Source organism: Chrysochloris asiatica, unplaced genomic scaffold, assembly GCF_000296735.1.
Source record: "Chrysochloris asiatica unplaced genomic scaffold, ChrAsi1.0 scaffold00308, whole genome shotgun sequence".
Lineage (NCBI taxonomy): Eukaryota > Metazoa > Chordata > Mammalia > Afrosoricida > Chrysochloridae > Chrysochloris > Chrysochloris asiatica.
Genome location: NW_006408826.1, coordinates 393,884 through 404,117, shown reverse-complemented (window position 1 = coordinate 404,117; position 10,234 = coordinate 393,884). Strand labels below are relative to the sequence as shown.

General features: G+C 38.7%; 1 pseudogene; it reads right to left on the bottom strand.

Moving 5' to 3' along the window:
- Positions 1-9,099: 9,099 nt before the first annotated feature.
- LOC102819229 lies at positions 9,100-9,755 on the bottom strand (annotated as a pseudogene).
- Positions 9,756-10,234: the final 479 nt, after the last annotated feature.

Genomic DNA, 10,234 nt, shown 5'->3' with positions numbered 1-10,234 from the left:
GTTTACCTAACTGTAGACAGAATCCTCTTTTCACTCTTCTACTATTAATACTATCATGGTCACCATTTTCATTGATAGATTATTGTCTTCACCTTTAGATCAGAGAGAAGTAGAGATAAATGGCCCAATAGCCACTCTTGTGGATGGAAAAGTTGAACAGTGCCATTAAGATTCACTTTACTCATTGATTTAGTGAACAAACTGTTTGTCTGGGTTCTCACAATACTTCTTTATCTGCCTCTGATTTTCCTGAAAGATGTTCAGTTTCTCCAACACAAATCCCTCAGCAATGAAGGAGTTTTTCAGGACCTCACCTCTAGTACCTAGAGAGAGGGTTTCTCTAGTTGCTTTGACAACTTGATTTTGAGCTTTTGGCCCTGAAATTTATTTGAATTTTATTAAGCCTCACTTAAAGGAGCTCTGGTAGTGTAGTGGTTACGAATCGGGCTGCGAACCTTAAGGTCAGCGGTTCGAAACTACAGGGTCGCTATGGGTCGTAACCGACTCGATGGCACATAACAACAACAACAAAGCCTCACTTACAGTCTTAGCCAAGAAATCACCCAAGCGCTTTCCTTTTAACTAGTTTGGCCTAAATTCATTTGCTTTTAGCAATTATATAAATTAACTGTTGGCCAGTCTCTAGAGACAGTACATTTGATATGCTAATCATTTTCTAGGATTACAGGCAGTTCCTTAGTCCCTGGGTCACAAAAGAGAACCGTTACTGTGTTCATCTTTAAGTCGAATCTGTAGGTGTACCACAGCAGGAGTATATGGGTCTTATTTAGCTTTTAGTGAAGGAAAATGCTTACTCCCTCTTCAATGTTTCGAAAGCTGCATGTGCAACAGATGAAAGTTATTGCGATGAAGAATCTGTTGGGAGTAGGAGTTGATTCACTTATTTCAAAGTAAGGGCCCATTTAGGTTAAATTTACATTAAAGGGAAAATATTAATTGTCCCTAAGTCTGTTGTTCATATATTTTGTTACCTAGTCAAGGAGAAGAAGCTGCTAGAGTTCATTTTTATAGATAGTCTGTTCTCATATCTGGCCTTCCCAGTGATTTCAACAGTTTACGATCCGTTTGAACTTTTTTAGGCAGAATTAATAGAAAAACATTACGAAGCCAAAGATATGAAGCTGATGGGTTGTGCTATGAATATGATGAACCTGCCTGTTCTTTTGTCTGTTTGCATACATTGCCATCTGATATCTACTTTGAACTCAGTTGACCCGTTATTCTACGGAATGACTGACGGGAAGTCAGAATAGCATTGCTGTTTCTGGGATATTGATTACTATTTGTGTTGGAATTATAGCACTAGTACCAGAATCACATGCTGATCATAATGTATAACAAAGCTGAGTAGAGAAACAAAAAGAATTCACTGGCATGTACTTGCCTTAGATAGTTTTAAAGAGCATAAAGACAACCTGAAATGTTGACCTTTCTTTACAGTAATGAGAACATGCTGTCTTTAACAACATGGTGTCAAAAAATGACACCAGATAGTAAATTGAATTTGGTCTTGTAGGAAGCATAGGCCAAGTCCATTTAAGTTCCGGTTTGGAGTCAAGGAATCCAGTGTTTTATTCCCCACTGTAGCAGTCTTAGTGGTAGGTTACCCATATCTGAGTTTGAATTGATCATGGAAAAGGAGAAAAGTAACAAGCTTAAAAGGATTTGCTTATATATACTTCTGGTTGAGATATATACAAGGGGACTTCAAAAAGGTCATGGAGAAATTCTACCGTCTTTTGATTCCATTTTCCACAAACCTTTAAAAGCCTCCTCATATTCCTCAACAAGTTCAAAACAGGCTGATGAATATTGAAAACCCATTGTAGGGTCCTGTGGCTCTAGTGACATTTTTGCCAGTTGTTCTTAACACAGGCTCCACATTAGAGTCATTATGGGACCCGCCCCCAGATCTGCTAAGTGAGTCAGGTGGTGTCAATCTTTTAGAAGCTCCTCAAGTCATTTTATACACAGCTGTGGTTGGTTGCAAACCACTGTTCTAAGGTTAAACACAAGTATGATAGTAGAAAATACAGTTTTTTGTTTTTTAGCCCAGTAGATTGGAAACCTTGATTCCAAGTTTCTGTTGTCTCTAGTACAACAACGAATGGTCTTGTTCAAGTCACTCTACTATTATCTGTCAGATGAGAGGATAGAACCGATTGGTCTCTAAGGTCCTTCTATCTCTGACATTGTTACTTTGAGAGAAAGGTGTGTTCATTTCATTGGTTGTTTTAGAAAGTAACTAAGGTGTTTCATCGCCATGAGTCAGGGCTGACTTGATGGCAACTGTTTATTGTTTTTTTTTTAAGTTTTTGCGTAGAGACCAAAGGTAAGCATTATTGTTATTATTATTATATTATGTTCTCGTTATTTTGAGCTTTGACCTTTTGGTTTAATTTTAGTCCTTTTGGAAAATAGAGTTAAGCATAATAAACATAACATCAACTTCATATAAAGAAAATGGGAGGGCACCTCCTATAACTGGTTTTTTTGTTGTAGTTTTTTTTTCCTGTGAGAATTTGCTATTTTTCTTCTGGGTTTTAGGGTTTGGGGAAAACAATACTGCATAGAGATTATGTATTAAAATGCTTTAATATTTTGTAACTATTGTTTCCATTAACCAAAGCAGAGAGCTCTGTATGGTGAAAGTTTCAAGGTTCCATGGATAACTTGCTTATTCCCAATAATGCCGAGAGGTAAAAACATCTCTAAGCCAATGATGTTTTTCACCAGTGTAATCAATGGTTTCATATGCCTTTAAAGAATGAGCTTTCCTGGTATTTTTGCCATACATTAAGAAAAATACTACCTTGACATTTTTAAAGTCTTTATTTTACCAATATTAGAGAAAATAGATTTTTTGATTCAGCAGTATCAACATGTGTGCCATTGAGTGCGTTCTGTGTGAGCAAGTAGAACTGCCCCATAGAGTTTCCTAGGCTATAATCTTGGGTAGTGGGTTACGCATTGCTCTGCTAACCAGAGTCAGTCATTGGTTTGAATCTACCAACCAATCCACAGGAGGAAGAAGAGACTTTCTGCTCCTGTAAAGATTTACTGCCTAGGAAACCCTACATATGGTCACTATGAGTCAAAGTCAGCTGGACGGCAGGCTGTGGGCTTGTTTGTTGGTTTGTTTTCATTTGTATGGGAGCAGACAGCCAACTCCTTTCTCCTGTGGAGCCAGTGGTTTATTCGAACCACTGGCCTTTAGGTTAGCTGGCTGTTGAGTACTTAACCATTGTGCAACTAGGGCTCCTCATCTAGGAGCTCTTAATATAAAATAACAAAACGGGGAAGTGAATAGTGTTTTCTTTAGTTGTAGGAATACCTAATTGATAAGTAGAAACATTTGTCTGGATTCAGATCATACCCAGTTAAAATAATGTAAGAACTATCCTTAATGAAGGTAAAGATAGAATATTTTAATGTGATTGAGTGTAACAAGTCAGCAGAACTTTCCAAGGGTGGGAAAGTTTGGTATATGGTGAATGATAAATAATAGAACTGAATGACAATGGATGTTTTTGTTTTTCTTCTTTAAGCTAAGAATAGTTCCCCAAATTGAAAACTTAAAATTTCTTTACTATAGTTTAAGCATAGTTGGAGCAGAGATCTTCTTTGATGGATCAGGTAAATTCTTGCACTCCATATTATGAAGTGCATGGAAACTCCTTTCTTTACAGACACACTTAACCTCTGTGGCAAAAACAAAAACAAAAAAGGTCGTGGGGGAAAATCGCAGCCCAGGCTGCTAAAATTTGTGGAGAAAACGTTAGAAAACTGGTGAGAGAACTCTTTGTTTAAGATCTTTTAGGTTCCCAAATGCAGAGAAGGCTCTCTAAACTGCTACACTTCCGGATCACAGAGCTGCTGCCACCTAGATGCTAATAAAGCGTTTCTACCATGTGTCCAAAAGTTTGTGTGAACAGTATTTATGCCATAAAAAATACATTGATCACTGACCTTCACATAGTATTTCGTTTTAATGACCTCTGATGTCCATGTATTATAGTGGTTACGAATTGGGCTGCGAACCTTAAGGTCAGCAGTTTGAAACTACCAGCCGCTCCGCGGGAGAAAGATGAGGCTTTCTACTCCTGTAAGGATTTACACCCTCGGAAACCCTGTACAGGGTCGCTATGGGTCGGAACCGACTCGACGGCACTTAACAACAACAACAACAACATCTAATACTTAAGAAATAAACCCAATGTGCTGTGAACAGAGTGTATATGTTCTCCGGATTTATAAAAGCAAATACAAAATGGATGAAAAAATAAGTAGTACATTTTATTAGCATGAGTATCAAATGCTGAGAAAGTAAGAATTTAGTGTGTTTGAGACATCACATTCAATCTTCCTTGCATTGCTACAGTAATCCCAAAGATGATTTGAACTCACCATTGCAAACACCTAGAATTGGCCCTTGATTAATGGTAGTGGTCAGAGTACCATCAAGAAAAGAACATAAGACTTTGCTTATGACTTACAGTCTGCCCTAGGCTGGGAATTCCGTAGCTTTGGATAGTGAGACTTTTAAATCCTGCCTAACATTTACCACCTGTGTGACTGTGGCCCTGTTTCTTAACCATTGTAGGATTTAGTTTCTGATCTGTAAAACGGGGTCCAAAAATACCTGCATTTATAATGAGACTCAATATAAATGAAATAATTAGTTCAGTGACTGGCACATAGTATGTGCTTAATAAATTGTTGTTATTATAATACTAAGGAGTATTACAGAGCTAGAATGTGATATTTTACTTTTGTCTCTACATGATTTGTAGTTTTTAGTATTTTATCACATTTTGCTCAAAACAAGGGATGCAAGATGATTTTAAGGAGAGAGAAAGTTTAAAAAATGAGTTTTAATATTGCTCTTTGCTTGTTTGGGAATGATACCTGAAACCATAATTCCTTCATCCCTGTTACTCCTGGACCTGCAGTGATCCTTTATGCTTTATTTATAAGGTGACAATCATTGCTTGCTATTTAGTTATATAGTAATTAGAGGCAACATATATTTTTCACCATGATGTATTCCTATTCTCTAGATAATAATCCATTCTCTTGGTTCCACTTTCAAGATAATTAAGTCAATCTGTACTATAAGGGATAAAGATAAAGCTATCTAGGGCCTGCTTTGCTTGAACCACCAAATTATTGACTCTGTTGTTTTAGAAAGACATTGGATTCATTTAAGTCATCTTAACTAGGTGAAGACGATTCCTCACAACTGGTTTCTGAACTTCTTTAGCATTTCACGAATTCTGTGATGGTTGGAATTAAAGAAGTTTAAAATAGTGGTCTTCTGAATACTGTGTAGTCGCCATTTCTTGGATGCTGTGTTTGCTTAGTGACTTACCACTCCATTTCTGCTTTGCCACTCACCTGGATACCTGCCAACACATCCAACACTTTAGTTATTTTATCTTAAAGTTTTTGGTGTTCTAGTATACATATCTAGTCTTTGGTATTCAGTACCTTGCTCACTGATTAAGTTTCCTTGTGTATAGATCTGATCTTGATACATCCTTGTTCAAAAACCTTCTGGGGCACTCATTGTGTATGTATTCCACTCCTTGATCCTGTCTCCCTGTAGCTTACTAATTTTTTTGTTCTTCTTCATGTAATATATGTGATAGTCCCTATCTTTCCTATCTGACTAAATACAAAGGACTTTGAGCCTACAACTCAGTCCTGGTCCCTTGAACGTGTCACCTAAGCTCTGGTAGGTAAGTTCAGAAATAGGACTAATTAATTATCTGAAGCTTTGGGTGCCTGTGATGAGCCTACCAAGCTACAGTCTCTTTCCTCACTCTTTTCCACATAGTCCCAGTCTATTTGTTATTGTTAAGTGCTGTCGAGTTGGTTCCGATTCATAGCACCCCATATAGGGTTTCTAAGGGGTGGCTGGTGAGTTCAAGTCACTGACTTTGTGGTTCAAACTGACCTTGCAATCCTGTGCTTATCCTACAGCACAATACTAAGACTCCATTCCCAGTCCATAGGGATGGATTTATTTGCTACCTTTGGAGGTCTCCAGCCCATTACAAGTAGCCCTGGTACTGGAGTGGATTATGAGCTTAGATACTAACTGCAAGGACCGTAGTTCGAATCAACCACTTGCTCCACAGGAGAAAGATGAGGCTTTATGCTCCTATAAAAATTTACAGCTTTGGAAACCCTATACAGGGTTTTGAGTCAGAACCAACTCAGTGGCTCACAACCATTACCACCAACCTAGCTTATTAAACCAGGATATTCTTACCAAACCCCAGCTACCTTGGCAGGGTTTCTGAATGCACCCCCATTGATTGTGACTTGGAATAAAAGGTACCCATTGGGTCCCTTGAAAATTGTCTAGAAAAATGAACTCCATTCTTCGATTCTGGTTAGACTTCTTTCCTAAGTACCATCAAATCGCATTGTATGTCCACCATCATGCCTCCATGCTGTATTTGTTCTCTTGGCAGTAAATATACTTAAGTTTACCATACCCTAGATTTGGGATCTAGAACAAGTCTTGGAAAACTAAGGTTCCTGGACCAAATCTGTCCCATCTTTTTAAAAGGTTTTTATTGTGAATTAAGTGGTGCTTTACATGGGAAAACATCAGCTTTACATTCATCCTATCATATTCCGTGTCGTTGCAATGATTACAATCCTCTCCATGCATCATTAGTCAACAATATTTGCTTCCATTCTCCCTGTTTTGTTGTTGTTGTTGTTGTTGTTGTTGTTGTTGTTGTTTTTGGACATATACCTAAGCACTCAGGAATATGTAACCATTCAAACAACCAAAGGATACACCCGCAAGCCTGCCACACACACCCCAGGCTATCAGTATACAGCCCCTCCCTGAATCCAGACTTCCTAACTGCTCTATCTCTCCACGTCATCGTCTCTGCCTCCATCTCTGGTGTCACTACTTCTCTGGATAGGGTCCCACACTCCATTCTTCTCCCTTGATGGTCCCAGGGTCCTCCGCTCCTGGACTGCAAGATCAACCACTCCCCTCCTTTTATTATACAACATCTACCTTTACATCCATCTATTTTTTTTTTTTAAAGTTATATCACAATACAGCCATTGTTCGCTCATTTATTTATTTACTGTCTCAGCACTGGAAGAGCAGAGTTGAGTGGTTAAAACAGATCCGATGACCTGAAAACCCTTAAAGATTTACTTTTTGGCCTTTTGCAAAGGTTTACTGACACTTGAACCAGAGCCAAGTAGTTCCCCCAACCTTGACACTGCTTATTCTTTGGTAAGCCCCACTCTCATCCTGTCAAGCTGTGACGATCCAGAAGACCAGTTCACTGAGGTGATGAAGATAGGTTTGAACCCATTCACACTACTTGATTTTACTTGACTTTCCCTGCTTCCTCTTTTGTCATCTTCCTGGAATGTTTTTACCTTGTGTGTCTCTTTTTTGGGGGAGAGATACTATAATTATAAAGACTCAGAATAATTTGATGACATGTCTTTTACTATTTTATCTGGATCATAATCTGAAAGTCTTTGAATATTGTCAATGTCTTGTAACATGGTCTTCCAGTCTCCAGACATTGCAATATTTATTATATTAGGCCTTTCAAAACTGTCTCCAGCATCAAACTTTCCCAGCTCCACATCTCCAACATTTCAAATCGCCAGATGGTATAAATTTAACATCCATTGTTTTGTAATCTCTGGCTTGCAGCATCTCCAATGCCCATGTCTTCCAATTTCTCCAAGACCAGGTCATTAAAAGTCTGGGTCTTCCAGTATCCCCAACAGTCAAGCTTTAAGGTCTATATCTTTTAGGGTCCAGAAAGTCTTCTACACTCCTGATCTTCTAGTGTCTTCTATTTACATCCATGTATTTCATAGTATTCAAGTTCACCTCTTCCAGTACCTTCTAGCACGTACACATCTAGTTCCCCAATTGTTTAATGTCTACAGAATCTTGGTTTTGCAATGCCTTGTCATCACTAGTTCTTCCAATACCCAGTTGCTTTCAATATCTCCAAGAACCAAATCTTCCAGCGTTCAGATGTCTCAGTATCTCCAGTGTCTGAATGAGTAGGTCTCTTCACACCCAGATCATTTTATGTCTAGGCCTGCCAGCACCCTATACTTCCACTGTCATGACAATTTAAGTCTTCCACATTCCATGTTTTTTAAAATGGAACTTTCAATATCCAGGGTTTCCAGCATCTCTAATTAAAAACAAAACAAAACAAAACAAAAAAACCCAAAAAAGCAAAATCCACTGCCACAAAATTGATTCTGACACATAGTGACCCTGTATAAGGTTTCTGAGATGATAAATCTTTAATGGGAACAGATAGCCTTATGTTCTCCCATGGAGCTGTTCGTAGGTTTGAACTGCTGACCTTGTGGTTAACAGTTCAGTGCCTAACAGTTCACAGCACTACCAGGTCTCTAATTCTAGGGCTTATTATTTTAGGATTTTTAATGTCAAGGTCTTCCAGTATCTATATTTTACAATCTTTAGGGTTTCCAAGGTACAGGACCTATAATGTCTCAAATGTCCAGGGCTTCCAGTGTCTGTGGCTTTGAGTATTCCATTGTTTCCAATATCCAGAGTAACCAATGTCTCCAAAATCCAAGGCTTCCAATATCTCCAACATCCTGTGCTTCCAATGTCTCCAATGTCCAGGGTTTCCAATGGCGCCAGTGTCAAGGTCTTCCAGCAACACCAAGGCTTCCAACTAATTCCAAGTCTTCTAACAATGTCAACGTTTTCCAGAAGATTCTAGTCCTCCAGAAGATCTTTGTCTTCCGGCAAATCCACACCTTCCAGACAATCAGTGTCTTCTGGACATTCCATGTCTTCCTACAAGTCCTCCAGAAGAGCCAGCCTTCCAACAACTATAGGTCTTCCACAAAATCCAAATCTTCCAGTAAAATAAACATCTTCCAGAATATCTGTATCATCCAGTAATTTTAAGGTCTTCCTTCAAATCCAGTTCTTCCAAACACTCCACATCTTCCAGAAAAATCCTGTCTTCCTGAAAAGCCAAGTCTTCTAGTCAGTCCGGGTCTTCCAACCATTTTATGTATTCAGAAAAATCCAGAACTTCCAGTCAACCATGTCTTCTGGAGAGAAATCCAGTCTGTTACCATTTTATAGAAGAAGAAGAAAAAAAAAGTATGTTTTCCACCAAATCCGTATCTTCCAGTCAATCTATATCTTCCGGAAAAATCCAGATCTTCCAGTTAACCCATGTCTTCCTAAAACATCCAGGTCTTCCAGACAATCCACGTCCTCTGGGAAAATTCATGCCTTCCACCAAATCTAGGTCTTCTGATAAAGCCACGTCTTCCAGAAAATCCACGTCTTCCAGAAAATTCAGATCTTCCTTCAAATCTACATCTTCCAACACTCCAGGTCTTCCGGACAATTCGGGTCTTCCTGAAAATCCAGGTCTTCAAAAAACCCTACAGCTTCCAATGAACTCCAGGTCTTCCAGATTTATCCACATCTCCCAGAAAATCTATTGCTTCCAGAGAATCCATGTCTTCCATCTTCCATGAAATCCACGTCTTCTAGCAAAGACAACGTCTTCTAACAAAACTCCGTCTTCCAACAAATCCATGTCTTCCTACATCTCCCGATTTCCCAGCATCTCCAGGGCTTCCAGCATCTGTTTGTCTTCCAGCATCTCCTAGTCTTCTAGCATCTCTGCATCTTCCAGCATCTCTACGTCTTCCGACATCTTCAGGTGTTCTGACAACTACCCAGTCTTCCAACAGCGGGCTCAATATCCACGTCTTCCACAGTCTGAAGTGTACCGGCCTTCTATCATTCAGGTCTTCCAGTATCTGCAATATCCAGGTATTCTAATGTGTTCCATAGTCTAGGCCTTACAACACTTCCCCAGGTCTAGGCTTTTTCAAATTTAGGTTTCCCATACCTAAGCCTTCCCATATTCAGATCTTCCCACAGCCAGTTTTTTAAGGTCTAATGTTTCTTGCTTTTATTAGAATTAGCTTTATAAACAGTTTTAAAAAGGACATTCTGTCTTATAGACCAGATCTTATGGACCAACTTTACAGCAGCTGATTAGTATTTGTGTGTGTATTAGTGTTTACTAAGTAATAGTAAATGCAAATAGAAATTTTTGCATGGGATAAACATGCAGATGGCAGTGATACATTTTCCTACTTAGTCAATGTTTTAAATTTTTATACAATC